This window comes from Puma concolor, chromosome F2 (genome assembly GCF_028749965.1).
Source record: "Puma concolor isolate L17-30 chromosome F2, mPumCon1.1.hap2, whole genome shotgun sequence".
Lineage (NCBI taxonomy): Eukaryota > Metazoa > Chordata > Mammalia > Carnivora > Felidae > Puma > Puma concolor.
This window is the reverse complement of record NC_141684.1, coordinates 38,620,273-38,638,938: the sequence shown is the minus strand read 5'-3', so window position 1 is coordinate 38,638,938 and position 18,666 is coordinate 38,620,273. Positions and strand designations below refer to the sequence as shown.

The following is an 18,666-nucleotide window of genomic DNA, read 5'->3' as shown; positions in this document are numbered from 1 at the left end:
CTCCGTGGCTGGCTCGAGACGACTTCCAGGAACTGGTCTGGAAGAGTCTGTGAGGAGCTGGGAGGGCCTCACCTTAGGGCGCCAGCTTTGGGGCCACAGCTTCGGGGCTCCGCCAGGGCCACGAACCTCCATCCCTGCCCCCAGATGCTCACCACTCCGCGTGCCACTCACAACAATCACCATGGCCCTTTGGGGCTCCAGAGCCTAGGCAGTGGCCGGGTCAGAGATCAAAAGAACCGGTGGTCTTGTCCTACTCCCCTAAAAACCCTGAGCGTGGGGATCACGCTCTTTTTTTATGAGTTCGATACTTACGCTGCGCCCGCTTGTATACCAGAAACTGGATTATGCTAAAAAAGATGAAATTAACCTCATATCCGGAGATTGTTTATTTCCATACAAAATAAGAAACGATTAAGAGGTGATGAGCAATCAAACAGACCCACGCAGAGAGTGGTGGCGGGAGGGAAGGGTAGATGCCGGAGAGGGGAGTGAGAGAGCAAGCGAGCAAAGGGGAAGAAAGAGGGAAGACGGTGGGAGAGGAGAGGGTCCCAGAGGGGAGAGTGGGCAGAAGAGAAGGGAGAGGCAGAGAGAAAAGATGGGAAGGGGGGTGGGGGAGGACGAGAAGGAAAACAGGGCGGGGTGGGGAAGAAGGTGCAGAGGGGGCCTCGAAGACTGGCGGGGTAGGGTGACGTAGGCGGGGATTAGAAAGGGAGGGCGAGGCCTAGCTTGTGTCCCACCGGCCTCCCCTCAGGCCCTCTTAGGGGAGAAAAGTCTTACGAGCCCCCAAATAACGATTCCGGGAAACCTCTGTCTCGCCGAGCGCCGTCTGGCATCTCACCCCACGGCCTCTGAGACCAGCGGCGCGCACACCCTCACAGTGGCCGGGCCACGCTGATTCTGAGGTCCCGACGGCCTCGCGCCTGAACCCAACGGCCCTCCTCGACGGCTTTGCGGGCAACACGGAGGCCGGAAGCCAGGTGCGCGCGACCGGAGTGAGCCCCCCCCCCCGCGCGCGTGCGCGGGTACGCTTGCGCCCGCGCCGCAGGCGCCGCGAGCCGTGGGTCCCGAGAAAGGCGACGCCGGGCGCAGGCCCGGAATTTGGGGGAAAGGCTCCAACCCTGCGGACAGGCCCGGCGAAGAGGGGGCCCGGAGGTGGTTTCTCATCAACTAATACCAACTCTTTGAGCTACTTCTCTTTGTTTACTCCTTGATAAGCGCACTGGGGGATTCTAAAGGGAACGGGGCCGGCAGTGCCCCCGAAGAGGTGGCGGGAAAGCAGAGCTGAGTCTTGCGCGGGACTGTCGACTGCTCGTGACAGCTACGGCTGGCGCCGCACGCGGAAACAGGCTGTGGCGCGCGGGGGCTGGGGGCCGGGACAGAGCCCCCTCAGCTCGGCCGTCGGGGCCGGCGGGGAGACCGGGGCACTGGAGAGGCGCGGCGCGCGGCCGAGGCGGGGTCGCCGAGCTGGGTGGGAGCGCAGGGCCCACCGAGGACTGCCGGCACTAGCGGGCCGACCGCGGAGCGCCCTGGGGGCGGGGGGTGGGGGCGTTCGGTGTGGCCCGAGTGGGAGTGGCCCTGGGGGACGGGCCTGAAGCTGGTGGGCTCAGCTGAGTCCACGCCGAGGCCACTGCATCTTCGACCCTTGTTCTACACCGAGCGGAGACCTAACGGGATAATGAGGAGGCTGACGGGCGTTTAGGGCCCCCGGCTCCGTCTCCAGGTAGGAGCCGGCCGCCCGGCCCTTCGTCGGGCGCAGGCTCGGGGCACTGGGCGGCTGGCGCCGAGGCCGCTGGCCCTTTCCCGCCTCGTGCGCGCTGCCCAGTAGTGAGCGCGCCTGCCGCCCCGCGGGAGGAGAGCAGTGTGGAGGCGGGCGGCCGAGTCCGGGGGAGGGGGGAGGCGCCGTTCCCCGCGCCCTCCACACCCGCCGCGAGCCGAGCTCCTCAGGCCCGGCAGGAGGCGCTGTGCGGACGAATTAAAGCAGAATACCAAGGTTTTAGGGGTGGCGGTTTCGCAGCCCAGGATAGCACCCCTTTAGTTGAGTGACCCAATTCAGACCTCCTCCCTCTCTTTAATATGGGTGTGTGTGTGTGTGTGTGTGTGTGTGTGCGTGCGCGCGCGTGTGCGCGTGTTGGATTAGTCACAACGATGAAACGTCAGCGATAGAGATTGAAAAGGAGAAAGTCTTAAATTTTTCAGGTTCGCCGACCGCTTTAAAGGGAAGATGTCGGGCAGCCGTTCTAATTCTTGCTTATAAAGGGCTCGCCTATCACTGCCGTTTGTTAAAGAGGCAACTCGACTCGAAGGGTTTGGTTCAAATTCTTTTACTGAAATAAAGGTTTATACAAGACTATTTCTGTTTATTGCTCTCTGAAAGATCACATCAGGAACAGGAGGTAATTCCAGTATATAATTGAAATTACAATATATTATAACAATATTATTTTTGTGATGCCTTTATCAAACTATGAAAAATCCTGTTATTTGTGAATATTTAGAGGTTTGTGAATCATTCGTGAATCCACTGGAACTGGAGCAGTTATGCAGAAATGAAATGTATTATTTAATTTATCGTCCTACTTAAGTGTAGTGCCAAATGATACTAGTGAGTAATTTTATGAAAACTCTGTGATCAGAAATAAAGGGGAAGGAAAGCAAATCCCTGAACCCATTGTATATATCGTCAATGTGGACTCTTGAGTTCTGTATGAATGGTGGAGTTATGAAGGGATTAAATGTTGCTGCCTCCATTTTGTATGTGTTCTCAGTCTCAAAGAGATGTGCCTTAGACTGGCCTCCCAGTAGAAGTTGGCATTCCTGGAGTTTGGTTTTGCAAATTGATTTCTGTCGTTTTGGAAATTATTAACTGTTTATAAATGCAAGTTACTAAAATGCATGGACTATAAAGAGACATGTTATTCTGTTAATAGTATAATATGTGGAAAAATTAATTTCCAAACTAATGCTCCATTAAAAAAATCTATTCCTTTATGCTAGTGAGATTTGTAAGTGATGCTGTTCTATCTAAAAAGTACCTGTTTCAGGACCTCAGGATATCAAACTTAAAATCTGCATGAATCTTCGGTAAAAGGAGAGGTTTATATGGTGTAAGCAGGTGCTAACTGTACCTGGCTAGACAGTCCTTCACAGCGTTGCTCAAACACAGTGCTTTGGTCTGATGTGCAAGTTTCTGATAGTGTGATTCTACCTCTTCTTTGAACAGGTTAACCTCAAAGTAGGTACAAAGTAAACCCTTGTTAAGTAAAATAGTGTTTTTTTTTTCATTTTGTTTTGTTTTAGTAAAGATTAGGGCAGGTAGTAAAATTAGATAGGAAGTTAAATATGAAATAATCATATTACCTTACCTTTATGTGACGTTTTGTAATTTATGAAGTACTTTAAGATACATTTATCTCATTTAATTCTCACAATAAACCTTTTGACGTAGATACTGTTTGATTTTATAATTGGGGGAACAGGCTCACAGTGGTGGCCTCAAGTCATGTAGATAGTTTGTAGCACAGCTAGGACTCAAACCCCAGATATTGGCAGACATTTTTTGTATATTTACCTTTTAAATGGTACATTAAAAATTTTTTTGTTTTACATTTATTTATTTTTGAGAGACAGAGCACAAAGGGGGAGGGGCAGAGAGAGAAGGAGACAGAATCTGAAGCAGGTTCCAGGCTCTGAGCTGTCAGCACAGAGCCTGACTCCAGGCTTGAACTCACAAACCATGAGATCATGACCTGATCTGAAGTTGGACGCTCAACCAACTGAGCCACCCAGGCGCCCCATTAAATGGTACATTTTAAATATGTGCTTTTAAATTTCCTAATCAAAGTTTCTTTCAAATTACTCAATCTAGATTACTGGATGATCTATTTTACTTCAGTAAAGACAACATAGATGTGTAAGCGATTGAAATGTAGCAATATTTCAGATTCAAACAGTTGGGTTAACCAAGACTTAAATACCCTATACATTCAATAGGCATAATTCTCCAATTATGCTACTTTTTATGTTTTGTTACTCTGCTCCTGCTACTTTTATGTTTTGTTGGTGTTATATGTTAGAATATTATTTTTGTTTGTTATTTGAGATACATATCCCTCTGGACTATAGATTCCATGAGGGCAGAGAATATGTTAATCCATCTTGTTGATAGATGTATCCTCAATACCTTACCATGTGCTTGGAATTTAGTGGGTATAATAAATACATGGTAAATAAATAATGCTATACACTCCTCCACCTCATCTTTTTGGAAATTCTACCCATCCTTCAAACACTGACTCAAATGCTACATCCTCTGTGAAGTTCTCTGCTCTCTCCTATCTGTAAATTCTTGTGGTGCTTCTGTGTGTTTCTCATTTTCAGCATTCATCTATACCAATTGCTTCTTATTTGTGTACATGTTTTTATCTTACCTCCTGGACTGTAAGCTTCTTGTGGGTGGGATACCTTACCAAGTATAATGCCTTGTATCATAAATTCCATTAATGTTAACTAAGTGAATAAAGCAAAACTGTCTAGGTGTACCATCCAGTATGGATCTATATAACTTGATTATAAGTTATAAATAAAATATAAATTTGCCCTAGCAAAATAAGTTACATGCTCAATATTGGTCATAATTATTTTTATTAGGGGTAATCTACAATTTTTTATTTCATGATAGGAAACAAGCATTTAGCATATTTACAGCAACTTTTTTATTTTTAAATTTTATTTATTTATTTATTTATTTAGTTAGTTAGTTAGTTAGTTAGTTAGTTTTGGAGAGGGAGAGGGAGCCTGAGCTGGGGAGAGGAACAGAGGGAGAGAGAGAGAATCCCAAACAGGCTCCACGCACAGTGCAGAGCCTTCAGTGGGGCCCGATCCCACAACCCTGGGATCATGATGCAAGCTGAAATCAAGAGTGGGCGCTCAAACAACTGAGGCACCCAGGCACCCCTACTGCAACTTTTAATGTTAGCCATATACCTAGAGCAAAAGTTGTAGGGATTTCTAGTATAACTTTTTTTTAAGTTTATTTATTTTGAGAGAGAGACAGAGAGAGCAGGAGAGGGGCAGAGAGAGAGAATCCCAAGCAGGCTCTGTGCTGTCAGCACACAGCCCAACACGGGGCTCGAACTCATGAAGTGTGAGATCATAACCTGAGGTGAAACCAAGAGCCAGTTGCTTAACCAACTGAGCCACCTAGGTGCCCCTAGTATAACTTTTTAGGACTAATAGAATTCATTTACCAAAATACATATCTCTTCTTCTCCAGACTAGAAATAAGAAGAGTTGTGTGCTATACAATACCTTTGCATGTATTTTCAGAGGTAGAGGACTGGTTAACATTTGCTATTATTACACTTTTTTTTTCCTCTAGAAAAAAATTAAGCAGTTTAATGGCAATTAAAAAAAAAAAAAAACCTGAGTCATAAGCAACTATTTTTTTTACCATCAGAATGAAATTTGAGGTAAAAGATTCTTAGCTTCGTTTATTCTTCCAAAATTCAGAATAGTGTATATTACTATTAGAACTGCACCAGGGATAGATAGATATAGATATAGATATAGATATAGATATAGATATAGATATAGATATAGATATATTTATCATATATTGGGACATTTGCTTTTTAAATTTAATTCAATTAACTCTGCTGTGCAACTGGAGTAACCAGCAACTGCTAATATCTTGATTTTCAAATTGCATGGAAAATTTGGTGTTCCTAAGCCAAATGGATGGATTTTGAGCTAGAGAATGCAGAACCGAAGTTGTGATATAGCTTTGAAATGAGTGTGTGTGGTGGTGGGGAAGATGGTGTTTTAGTCTAAAATCTCATATATAAAAGTACAAATTGTGAGTCCTTGAAAAGTAGTGGTGTGATAGGTTTACAACTAAAACAATACTTCTTTCTTAAAGAGAGAAAAAATAAAAACCTGTGCAGCTCAAAACTTAAAGTCACAATCCTAAAATGTCTTTTTTGGTTAATTTAAGTAAAGAAAGCAACTTCTAACAGTTATTTCCTTAAAGTTTGAAATGTAATATATTTTAGCTAGGTGACTTGAAATAGAAAACAGATAAAGATGACTTACTGGTTAGTGAAACACCAGTCTAAAACAGACAGCTTGCTTTTTTTTCCCTCTTCATTTCCCCTGGACCAGCTGTTAATGTTTAACCTTCATTTACTACTTCAAGAGTCATATTTACACTTCTCCAGCAACACTTTATCCATATGTTCTGTGGCCTTATACATTATATAAGGCTCTTTTAGGGCAACTTCCTAATCTTCTCATTAAGAAAATGTCACACTCACCCAAATAACCCTATAGAAGATGTCAGATGATATCACCACTACAATAACCCCATAGGAGATGTCATCTGATATCACTTATAGGCTTCCTTTCATTTTTGCCAGTAATAGTCTTTGCCAGGTTGTTCTTCCCATTTAGACAACTAGGATGTTTCCTTTCCTTTATTCAATTGATAGCGGAAAAAATCTTCCAAAAATACTTCACAATTCACTTCATATCAGATAATGAATTCAGCTTCCTTAGAGGATCATAATGCAAAGATAATTTTTCTTTGTTATAATCAATTGTCTTACCTAAAATGAGTGATCATTATTTAGCTCATAAGTTTCATACTGGAGTGTTACTGCTTTAAGACCATGTAGGGGATATGACAAAAAAGAAAGAATGGACTTTACCTCTTGTCTGATAACTTGCTTATTTCTGGTTCTTTTTTAGGTTCCAGAGGTTGACAAGTAAGCCTTAGGAAGTGTTTTTATGAACAAATCAGTCTCATTATTTTTACTTCCTTGACTACCTATCAGGTAGTTATATATATAGGGGGAAAAGGTCGATGAATTTTCAAATTGCTTTGTTTGGGTTTGGTTAATGTTAGTGGTTAATTCAGCGAAGCTGGAGTTAAGATTCTTGTATTTAAAACTTACTATAATGTACTGATTATGTAATTGGCCATTTAATATGAAATTCAAGGTTTTCATCTGTAAAATAGATATATTTTACCACCTTTGAGGAATATTTAACATTTTGGTTTAAGAGAGGCCAGATAAGTTCTATCATAAAAATAAATTTAATATATTACAACCAAGTATTAGATCTCTCATATCTTTAAAATTGCTTAGTGATTTACAAGTGATGTGTGATCTGAGTGAATGCATCTCATTCCTTTCTGATTTGTTCTTGGCTTAAGAAGATACTTTTAGTGGAATCTACCACTCCTTTCAAAGTAGGTTAAATTGACAGAAAGTGGAATTGAAACTTAATTTTGTCAAAAATAATTTCCTTTTTGCACAGAATTTGGTTGTCTCATCTAGGGCACTTCTGTGTAATGCTATGGTGCTGATTCTCCACGGTCTTATACTCCTTCAAGTCTGTAGGGTCACCCCTATGAATATCCATTTCTGGAATCAGTGTGAGTGAAACTCTGCCTGGAAATCCATATGTCTAAAGCAAAAGTTATAGTGATTTTCTGTATAACCTTTTGTGACTAATAGAATTATCTTTCCAAATTACACACTACTTCTCCAGATTATAAATCATTATGCCAACTTTGACAGTTATGAGATATTGAGAGCTCCTGTTAAACTAAGTTACAATTTTCACATGTAACTTGCTACTTCCATTTCTAACATCCTTATTGCCTGAATCAGTAATTTTAGCACTTAATCACATACTTGTATTTTAACATTTCTTTTATGTGTTGTTCCTCTTAAGACTGTAATGCCCCTGAGGGCAGGTTCTATGTGTTGTAAGATTTTTTAATGCCTCATAATTCCTGAATAAAGTTTTGACATGTGGTACATACTCAGTGAAGAATTCTTCAAATAAAAGTGAACTGTTTTTATTGAGTGTTGTGCATGGCACTTTTTTAGAAATATGAAGAATTAAAATACATGATCACTGTCCCTGTGATATATGTAGTCATACTAAGGTCTGCATAATTTATTAGATCTATAGTTCTTTTTAAAAATATTTATTTACTTATTTAGAAAGACAAAGAGAAGGAGGGGAGAGGGCAGAGAGGGAGAGAGAGAATCTGTGCTGACAGCGCAGAGCCCTATGGGGAGGAGGGGTTTGGATCTCATGAACCATGAGACCATGACCTCAGTGGAAATCAGGAGTCAGACACTTGGGGCACCTGCATGGCTCAATCCATTGGACATCGCACTTCAGCTCAGGTCATGATCTCACGGTTCCTGGGTTTGAGCCCCGCACTGGGCTCTGTGCTGACAGCTCAGAGCCTGAAGCCTGCTTCGGATTCTGTGTCTCCCTCTCTCTCTCTGCCCCTCCCCCGCTAAAGCTCTGTCTCTCAAAAATGAATAAACATTAAAAAAAATTTTTTTTTTTAAGTCAGACGCTTAACCGACTGAGCTACCCAGATGCCCCTGATCCGTAATTCTTTATATGGAATTATGAAGTCCAAAAATCTCAAAAATTATTTTGTTATGTTTTTGGTAATATCTGGCAGTAAAATCTAATCCAAGATTAACTCATTTGGCTGAAAAACCTGACTTGAACTGATGTGAATGAAACTATAGTATTCATTTATTCCATGTAAGCATATTCAAATGTTTTACTTCAGAGATAATTGATCCTTTTAATTATTATGTTTTACACAGTATGTGTATTCTGTTATCTTTTGAAATCTGAAAAATTCTGACTTCTGAGATATATCCAATCTCAAGAGTTTTGGGTATTGTAGATCTGTACAAAAAGTTAAATGATAAGGTATTCAAATAACAACAAATATAATAATGGTAGAAATATCTCAAACCCATCTTGGAAAGTTGCCTAAAGGGTCACGGTGTCTCTGTTGGGTGTTCCTGCAAATGGGCATGTATTCAGTCTTGGATCCCAGGGACCAGAAGCAGATGATGGAGTATTTTCCTGACATGTCCCAGCATAAGAAGAGCCAGAGTGTCTGTGCAAACGAAGTCTTTTAGAGAGCACTGAGGATCAAAACCAGGGAAAACCAATTCTGTCCTCCAGGGGTAAGAGATGGCCTGAAAAAGGAGCCAGAGAGACACCAGAATAGAAGGAGGAATTAAGGGTAAGGTGAGCGTCCTGGGCAGTTGCCACAGCCGTGGATGATAGATCTGCAATCCCATGCTGTGTAAGTGGATGGCTTTGATGTAAAGTGTAGCGTTGGAACAGGCTGGTACAGATAATTGTTGCTTGGATATGAAAGGGACCTTTAATACAATCACACCCATACCCTCTCCCTATTTTAAAATGAGTAATCTGAAGTTTAATAATTATTTTTTAAACATCTAGTTGGTGGCTGAGCCACGATACAAATCCAGGTTTTATGTTGCCTATCCAGCGCTCCTTCTATTGCCATAGGGAAATAGTATTTAGGTCTGGAGTAGTCATGAATCACTTTTCAGAAGTTTGGAATGAATTGTAGTAGCTTGCCAAAACTTGAATTATTTGAACTGAATTACTGTCATAGTTTGACGACACTTAAATTTCTGTAAATCTCTGTACTTTTATATATATTTTTGCATTTTTAAGTACCTTGGTGTCAAGGATTGTCGTAACTTTTTAAATCCCTAGAGTACCTAAGAAGTGTGTGGCATATAGTATAGAATGAGAAAAAGAAAGGTTGAAGTGTAAACAGACCAAAAAATAAGTGTGTGTTATAGTAGAAAGAATACCCTGGGGAATTTAAAGACCTGACTTCTATTCTAGCCCTGCACAGATTATCTGGATAACCTTGTACAAATCACTGAACCTCTGTGAGATCCAATTGTCCTCTTTAAAAAGGGTAGCGTAAGTGACCTTTAAACTCTTTCATTCTGTAATTTAGTTCTATGTCTATATTTGCCAGGACAACATTATGGCCATTAGTACTTACTGGATTTAATTGGTTAGGTATACAAAAATAGAGGTCATATGGGCTTACATTTTCCAGGGACTCTCTGCATAGAGATCCTTGAATATGTTTGGAATATTGATTAAGATACTTTGGTAAAATGAAAATACAAAATAAATTAATATTAACAATACATCTAGCAATAATCATTTAACATTCAAAACATTGAATAAGATGTGTTCTCTGACTTCAAGTTGTTTAGGATTTAGTTAGAATTTACTTTAAATAGTTAAAAATGCAAGTAAGAAACAAAACAAGCTCTCTGGAGCCTAGCTATGTTTAGCTGGAATGAATCAGCCTCTAAAAGTGTGGTATGACTGGCTATTCAACCTTTCATTGGGACTGTTTAAATTACTTCGCATTTCATAATGTAAATATTTTGATACTGTGCACTCCTTGATTAATATGAAAGTGGCTTATCATCTTTGAAGAAAATTGTAACCCTTACAAATCAACTCAGAGTATAATGTTTCTAATTGAATATCGTCTGGGATAATATAACTATATCCTCAAAGCCCCTTTTCTGAGTCCCAAACATGTTAGAGAAGTATCATATTCATTTCACTTTATGTTGTATTAACTAATGGCAAAAATATTTGGTTGGAACTACATAGCATTGTGATTGACTGGTGAACATTTTAATAGAGAAGATCTAAATAAAGATAACATTTTTCAAAGAAGGACATTGCTGGTGCTTGACTACCTGTTCTGTAAGACATGTATTCAGTCTTGGCAGTTAATTTAGACTAGAACATTTAAAGTTACCAGCCTGTGGCCATCTTTATAAACCATTTTGTGAAAATTTCTCATCGGTGTTTTCCTAAACAAGGTTTTTTCAAACTTTTGGCTGCTATTCATAGTGTAAAATAAATGTTACATTGTGACCTGGTACCCACATACATATATAAGTAACTGAAACAAACCTTTCATGAAATAATACTTACCTTACTTTGTGTGAGGCACAATGAGTTTTTTTAATGTGTTCTATTTTATTTTATTCTTTTGAAATAGTTGGTCAGAAAGTCACTAAATTGATGCCTAACTCTTTAAAAGGTCGTGACCTATAGTTTGAAAACATTCAGCTAAACTCTTTTATGAGGGCAGTTACTATTTCCTATTTAATTTTTATTCCACAGTGCCTAGATCTGTGCTCGGCACTTAGATGGTACTCAATGTTTCTTGAATGCTTTGTTCTTAATCTAACTTCAAAAATATTATAGTATCAATGACACTTATCTATAGCAGCTGCATGAAGCTGTTGGAAGAGATTAGGAGAAAATTATTAATAATAAGAAGATGAAGGCAAAACACATATGAGAAGAGGCAAAAGCCAGCATACAGTTAAAAATAATAAACACAAAAGTAATAAACACAATAACAATGTGTTGGTTCTCTAAGAAGTTGTAGAATCAAGTACTGACTTGTATTTTTTTTTTCAGATTTTAAACTTCAGGTTGAATTTTCTAATAATTTTATCTTAAAACTATACTTTCTCCTAACTTCTATTGTGTTTGTGTGTATGTGTGAAGCTTAATTTTGATTAGGTGTTATTTTTCTAAAAAAGTGAGATCAACATCCTGTAAACTTTATTACCATTCTTTAAACAATATTCTGAGCCAAAAACACTTGTGGATAAATCACATATTTTTTCTTTTTCGTCTTCTAATCATACAAAGTTCTTTTTCCCCATAGTAATGTCTGCTTAATTTTAAGTATGGTCCTTAATAACTTAAACTTGTCCACTTATACTCATTAACAACTTTTGGGGGGAGATTTTGTCAAATATTTTGGTTCCCTATAAGTTCAACTCAAATAAAATTCTATTATAACAAATATATTAGTAATTTCTAAAAGATTGCGTGGTATTATCTAGCCATAGCAATAATTTATATACTAGAGTTTCTGTTTAGCAAATAATTAGGTTAGTTCAAAGAAATTTTCTGGGATATGATTCATTCAAATAAATAGAAAATACATAATTTATTACCATCAGATTTTAGCAGGGTTAAATTACATCAGTAGATCAGGGAGTTTTCACAATGGCTATTTTACACTCAGTGGTATTTTGTAATTATTCTAAAAATTAATGTTTTCTTCTCAAACAGATACTAAGTTCATCAATGGAATTTTATCCTCTTTCTTCCTTTTCCAATTTTTCTACTTCTTTTTGTATCACACAAATACTTCTGTGCTTTATACAATATAGAAACTCATTGAATACTTGTTGATTAACTTTAAGCTAAATTATTCCCTAAAACATTTAGGATCACTAGGGCTCTCTGATACTAATGTTATCTAGTGGGTAGTGAATTGGGGTTGGAAGTTAGGGAACTAAGACTGTAATTGTGTTTTTTTATTAGCTCAATGATTTATTCTGTGTGTCCTTTTATGTTTTTAATCTATAATTTACATAGGGCTAATAATTGCTTTTACCTTTTGTCTATTTCACAGCATAATGTGAATATCATATGAGATAGTTATAAGAATGTTTTTTTGAAAATTTAAAAGCATTCTACATGTATAAATGTTTAGTGAGGCCCCTGATGAATGGTTGTGATTAAATGAGAGGTTGTAGGTAAAATGACCAGCACAGTGCTTAACATAGAATAAGCACTTAGTAACAGTGGTTGCTATTAATATTTAACTTGCATATTATATAGTTGCATACTTATAAGTTTCAATTATTTTATATTTCACTTTTTGAAATTTAATAGGATCTAATAGTAATTTTTTGTAAATTTGTTTTTCAAGCTTTTAATTTTGTGTGGTTTTCTTAATTGGAATCCTCCTCCCTTCCCCAAATCTGGTCTTTTTAAAAAATATATATTTGCCCTTTTATAAGTTTTTACATATAAAATAGTTAAAATTTATAATTGAATAGTTGAAAATAAAAATTATAATTTGTTAGACAAGTATTATATGTGTCTGAGTATTTGGAATTCCATATTTTGAATTGTGACCATTTGAATTATTCAATATATAATCATGTAATAAGGCACTTGATTATTTGAGTAATAGCAGTTGCTTTGAATTATTAATTATATTTCATCCTATATCAGATAAGTAAAATTTGTATTGCATTATTTTTTACAAACAGCAGATATTTTATCTACAAGGAGCAATGTTAGCCAGTTGAAGACAAAAAAGTTCAAAAGCAATGTAAACAATTTAGATCTCATACAGGTAGTCATTTTTTACCTACTTATAATTTGCAATAGTTCCCTTCATATTTTTTTCAAATTATGTTTTATTGTTTTCCCTGTCAAAAAAAAAGTAATCCCATTATAGAGACTGGATGGAGCCTTCTTTCTGTAAACATTAAAGATACTTCATTTATTTTACAATTCAAAATTATTTAAATTGAAGGTATTCAAGTAGTTTATCACCTCTTCCCAAAGAGGAAAAAAGTGTGTTCCTCTGTTCCTCTGTGTGTGTGTGTGTGTGTGTGTGTGTGTGTGTGTGTGTGTGTGATTTAATCAAGTTTTTTTTTTTTCCAGAACCTTTCCCAAAATGTTAGAAAAAGGATAGAAAAACATTTGCAACTTTTGTTTCACTTGGTGAAGGAATCAGGAACTGTTTGTACATAATAATCCAACATCAGTTTAAGATTTTTGGCTGTCATTTTCTCAAGAGCAAGAAAAGATTTTGTTTCCAATTCCTGCATGTTATCTTTTTTATTGGTTGGATTTCCGATTCAGCACCACTTTACTTTCATGCTTTTTGTTACTAATCTGTTAATTTTGAAAGAATAAGTAATTAAAACAGGTTTGAAAAGTTTTGTGTGTGTTTATGTGATATTTTGTTGGAGCACCTACAAAAGCAATAAAAATACTTGTCCGAATCCTCAAGATGCATATGGTGTCATGAATGTTTTAAAGACAGGAAACCATACAGTCCTATTTTAAGAAATTCTATTTATTTTTAAGTCAAATAAAAATTTTCCCTGCTCTTTAAAGTACCTGACTGGCAAGAGAATTTTTATGGCATCCATTTGCAGGAAAAACAAAAACAAAAACACAATTCTTTTAGTAGATTGAGGTTTGAATATTACAGCTCTTGGAGACTCTAGAGCTTAATTTGGAATTAGTCTATGTTTTCACCCACTTAGTTGCTGTCTTCTTAAACATGCTAATTTTTCATCTGTTTTTCTTTTTCTTTTTTTTTTTTTTTCAGTATAATTACATCATCTCCTTAACCAGGAGAATTGCTGTCTGCTCCTCAGCTCTGCATCATTAATGAAGATCTTTGTTGGGTTTCCTTAACACAGGTTAGTACTTGACTTTTGGTTTGCTCAGACTCACAATCAGGATTTTTCTGACTGTACTATCAGTGCTTTATTTCTTTATTTTTCATGTGATAATTCATTTTCTAAAATTTGTGTATTGTGTTTTCCCATTTTTGTTCTCTATCTTTCATAGAGGTTGTGATAAAAACCAAGCAACCAACCAATTAAATAAACAAAACAAAAACCCTTTCCTGCTTCCTGAAAATCTTGACTCTCTCTATATTTAGTTTCCCTTTCATTTCATTTCTTAATTATTACTACTTTTGAAAACTATTTGTTATCTCTTTTAATCCCACTAGATCATACTCTAACACTTCTCAAATCTCCCCCTTCCTTATCAGTGTTGTTATGGTTTCCAGAATCTAATGAAGTGATCCATCTAAAACACAGATACAAACAGATCACTCCTCCTAAGAGACCGTTTAATAATTCTCCATCACCTACACAGGAAAATTAATCTTAGCATTGAATACAATGATCTAGCCCCTGCCTACCTTCCCCATACTTATTTTGAGAATATGAGAGACCTCATGTAATCCCCAGAATTTACTATGCTGTTTTCTCACCTCTGTGCCTTGACTCAGGTTTTTCCTTGCCTGAAACTTTTTCTTACCCTTTCTTTGCCTAGCTAGGAAGGAAGGCTTTTATCTTTCAAGACTCTGCTTGTATAGGATTACTTCTGGGAAATCTTACTGGCTGGTGGTCATGTGATCCTGTCTCCTTGCAGTCTTTGTTTAACTCTGTCCTAGCTCTTATTTATTTATCTATTGCTATCATTCCCTAGAGAATGAGCTCCTTGAGGGCTCCTTGTAGTTGGTTTTTTGACCAAAGTATTATAAAAAGTATCTCTTGAACTGAACTTTTGTCAGTCCTGTGTAAAAAAAGTTGAAAGTGCTGTGAAAAGTTCTGATAAAAACCATGCCAAACAAAAGCACATTACAGGTTACTGATAGCTTTTATTGACAGAAAGCAACTGATCCAAAAGCCTAAACTTCTTTTTCCTATTCTGAATCCATTCATAATGAGGGAGTGAGCCACAGTATTACACCCTGAAAATCCTGGATCAAGGCAGTTTTTTCTGTTTGCTTTGTGGAACTGTCTGACTTGGACAGTTTTTGGCATGAGTAATAAACTCTCAGATTATTTTAGAAATGATGAGCTCTGTGTAGCAGGTGTATTTCCCAGTGTCTGCTGACAGCAGAAAGAAAAATATAGCTAACTGGTTCCAGCTCCAGAACAACCTCAGTCTGTAGTCATTCTCCAAAAGCCTTTGGCAGGAGATATATTGGAATGCTGACTGTCCATGTTCTTGGAAAGATGGCAATAGGAAAAAAGTTGCTTTCATCAGGCCAGTTTTCTTCATTTCTACAGTTCAAGAAGTTTAACCTCCCAAAGAATTTTAAAAGACAACAGAATTTTAAACATTTCCAAGAAAGCACATTAATGTTAATCTCTGTTTCTACCCATTCTCATAGAACTTGACTTATTCCCCAAATATTTTGGGGAGAAGAATTTCCCTAGAATTCATGGGAAGTAAGCATCAAACTAACAAGGCTTGTATACATTTTGAAGGATACACATACACTTGTTATTTATTTATAACAGAAAGGATGAAAGTAAAAAATGTTCTACAGTTCATGTGAGTTAATTGAAACAGTTCTCCATTGCATTTTTGCTAAATCAATTAATACTATCTTTTAGCCAATTAATTAGGAACATATGAAATCATCTTATCATGTTATGAAATATAGGGAAATAACCACCTTTTTAGATATAATTGAATTTTATTTATGGTTGGCTAATAATTATACTGATTACTATTTGATGCTATATGTAATTTTTCTATACCAGTGTTGTCTCTTAAAACTTTTTGTGGTGATGTAAATGTTCTGTCAGTGCTGTCCAGTAGGGTAGCTAATAGCTACATGTAGCTACTAAGCATTTGAAATGGGGCTAATGTGACTGAGGAACTGAATTTATAATTTTATTTCATTTTAATTCTAATTTAAATTTAAGGGACACCTGGGTGGCCCAGTCAGTTAAGTCTCTGACTCTTGATTTCAGCTCAGGTCCTCATAGTTCCTGGGATCGGGCCCCACATCGGGCCCTGTGTGGACATCACAGAACCTGCTTGGGATTCTCTCTCTCCCTCTCCCTCTGCCCCTCCTCAACTCATGCATGTGTACATGCACACACACTCCCTCTCTCTCAGAATAATAAGTAAATGATAAGCTTAAAAACATTTATATTTAAGCAGCCACATGTGGCTAGTTGCTACCATGTTGGACAGTGCAGATCTAGGCTATAAAATGCCAGCAGTAAAGTTTTTTTGTTTTTTTTTAAAGCTTAGGTGTAAGGAAAGTATCCATTCTCTCCAATGCTGATTATATATCTTTGTCTTAGTTCCCTAATGCAAATTATTGTATCAAAAATATCTTCATGGCCTGAAAAACTCTTTTTTTTGTTTCATTTAAATTCCAGTTAGTTAACATATGGTGTTTCAGGTGAACAATATAGTGATTCAACACTTCCATACATCACCTAGTACTCATCACCAATGCACTCCTTAATCCCTATCACCTATTTAACCTATCTTTCTCCACACCTCCCCTCTGGTAACCATTAGTTTGTTCTCTATAATTAAGAGTCTGTTTCTTGGTTTGCCTCTCTCTCTCTTTTTTTCCCTTTGCTCATTTGTTTTATTTCTTAAATTCCACATATGAGTGAAATCATATGATATTTGTCTTTCTCTGACTGACTTATTTCACTTTAGCATTATACTCTTTAGCTCCATCCACACTGTTGCAAATGGCAAGATTTCATTCTTTTTGATGGCCAAGTAATATTCATCTATTCATTCATCTATTATCTATCCATCAGTCAATGGCCACTTGGGCTCTTTCCATAATTTGACTATTATAGATAATGCTGCTATAAACATCAGGGTAGATGTGTCCCTTTGAATTAGTATTTTTGTATTCTTTGGGAAATACTTGGTAGTGTGATTGCTGGATGTATTTGATATTTTAAAGAGAACTGGATATTTTAAAAGGATACTGGCATTGTTCTCAAGGGATCTATAACTTAGGTAGAGAAAAGTCAATGAATGGTACTAACTCTGAATTAATAATTTTAGTATAGATTAACTGGCACCTTTTGTAAAATTCTTTCATTATATTTGCTGAGAATCTCTAAGACCTGGTTAATTGTTTTGGAAAACTGAGACCAGAAATTTTATACACTAATCACTATCTAAGAATTTCACCATTATGATGATGTAATCAATGATTTTATCAAATTAAAGTCTGCACATTGGTGTTTAAAGGTAGAGGGAATTCCCAAAGGGAGAAAGTTAAAGGACAAGGGCAAAGGAAGGAATGAGGTAAATAAACTGATTTGACTTAGGAACTCTGAAGTGGTCTAGAATATGTTCACAGATTTTTAATTAGTCTTTATTGTGATTCCCAGTTGCTTCAGAGTTCTGAAAAGATAGATATTAGGAAAATGAGAAGATAAGGAAAATTTTCCTGGAAGATATTGTTGCTGAGTGGGAGGAAATGAAATTGATGGATAGTTTGAGTAGTCCATCATCACCATAATCATCATCATCATCATCATCATCATCATCATGATCATCAGAAGTGTGGTCTAACCCCACTTAGTGCTTCTGTTGGATTGGAATTAAAATCTCTTTTAATTGCTACCCATTCTTTATCTCAACTGGTTCTTTATTATCCCATTTTGTAGAAGAATACTGTCTTCAATGAAAGTATGAAATGTTTGCTATACAACACTTTATTTTTTAAAAAAGTTTATTTGCTTATTTTGAGGGGGAGAGAGAGAGAGACAGCAAGAGAGGGAGCCGGGGAAGGGCGGGGTGGGGGGTGGGGTAGAATCCCAAGCACAGAGCCTGACGGAAGGGCTCAAACTCACAAACCATGAGCTGATGACCCGAGCCTAAACCAAGAGTCTGACGCTAACTAACTGACTGAGCCACCCAGGCACCCCTGCTGTATGACATTTTAATGGTGCTTGGTTAGTGCCTAAGCAATTTTGCTGTGCGAAAAGTCACTGTCACCCTTATCTGTAGCAGTCTCCTCCAAAGCAGTCAAATAAGGAAACTACAGTGAATATTCTACCACACATAGAGGTGAGAGTTCCACCAATCTGAAACTAAGTTAGCAATTCTAAACAATAGAAATGCATTATTTCAGAGTAGATAAAAACGGATTCAAGTCTTTCCCCTTAATTAAAATAAAACTCATTGAAGTGACATAAAGCATAGGGAATGTAGTCAATAATATTGTAGTAACTTTTACATGATAACAGATGGTAACTAGACTCACTGTGGGGATCATTCTGTAATGTGTAGAAATATTGAATCACTATGATGTACACCTGACACTAATAGGATATTGCGTGTCAATTATACTTCAATTGAAAAAAAGGATTTGATTCAATTTCTCTTTTAGTCATATTAAAT

General features: G+C 37.5%; 1 long non-coding RNA gene across 1 annotated transcript; it reads left to right on the top strand.

Annotated features, from left to right (window-relative positions):
• The first annotated feature begins 1,551 nt into the window (after nt 1-1,551).
• LOC147571962 (uncharacterized) lies at nt 1,552-17,890 on the top strand. The gene is made up of 3 exons (XR_015246589.1): nt 1,552-1,720; nt 14,072-14,165; nt 17,652-17,890. It is a non-coding gene; the product is annotated as an uncharacterized LOC147571962 (long non-coding RNA).
• The last annotated feature ends 776 nt before the right edge of the window (nt 17,891-18,666 follow it).